This window comes from Atta colombica, unplaced genomic scaffold (assembly GCF_001594045.1).
Source record: "Atta colombica isolate Treedump-2 unplaced genomic scaffold, Acol1.0 scaffold166, whole genome shotgun sequence".
Lineage (NCBI taxonomy): Eukaryota > Metazoa > Arthropoda > Insecta > Hymenoptera > Formicidae > Atta > Atta colombica.
The window spans coordinates 1,039,353-1,040,607 of record NW_017259257.1 but is presented as its reverse complement, the minus strand read 5'-3'; positions in this window follow the sequence as shown (position 1 = coordinate 1,040,607).

Sequence of the window (1,255 nt, the reverse complement as noted above, 5' to 3'; positions counted from 1 at the left end):
TTGTAAATTATATATTTATATATATGTATATGTATATATACATATATAAAAATTGTGTTGTATCGAAGTAAATTTTGTATTAACTTTTTCATGCATAATTATCTAATTGTAGATGATATACGAAAGAATGTAAATATTATTTCGAATGAATTAATTTTTATTAATCTGCATATAAAATAATGTCTGCAATTTTTTTCAATAGCAGCAAATGTGATAAAAGTTTTTCCGCCGGTTACATATCACACTATTGTTTAAAATATCACAAAAATATTCAGAAAAATTCTTAATGAAATATGCACATTACGTATTTTCCCTTATTTATAAGTACTAAATAAGTCGACGCACACTAAATTATAAAGGTCAATTTTAAAACAGGAACACGTTTTACATATTTTAACTTGTAGCCCGTAATTGTACAATCGCAAAATTTCAATTAACATTATACATATATAAAGATCAGAAAAAGATACATCTATACAAACATACTAAGTCATAATTTGAATAATTATTGTTATCTGTACGATCACTGACAATAAGATGACTGAATTTCTGTAAATAAAATTTGTTTACGGGCAGTGCTCTGCATTAGCTATGTATTTCTCTTTTAAAAATTATTATGTCATTGTATGAAGCTCACAAAAAGTTCAACTTCGATACATCATGACTAGACAATCACTGCAATATCACATATAACAAACAATTGTAACAGTAGTTTAATTGTAGCTATTCTATGAAGTAAAAGTTTTTGTTTTTCATAAAAATGTTTGTTGCAAAATTTGCCGGATTAATTACATTGAACATTTATTATACAAGATATATATATATATGCATTTTCAAGTTTGATAATTTAAGGCGTTATTATAAATAGCAATATATATACGTATGTTTTATAAAAGTACCTGATTATTTGTGTTTGGTAGTTTGTGTCTCATAAAATAAAATAATTTTATAAAATTTGTCGATATTGATTTGTCTATTTGAATTTATTGTTTCTAAAATAGTGACGTATATTAAATATAAATTGTTATTATCACGATGGTCGGACTTTGATCTTGCTCAATTTCAAATAAATTTATTATCTAAGAATGAGCAAACCAAAATTTCCGAAGGAATGCTGTGATTTCTACATAGATAAAAATATATCTTTTCAAAATCTTTTCTTGAAAATGATCTAATTTGAAATATTATGTCTAATATAGAATAATAATAGTATATCATAATATTGATGATGTGATTGTATATATATATATATATA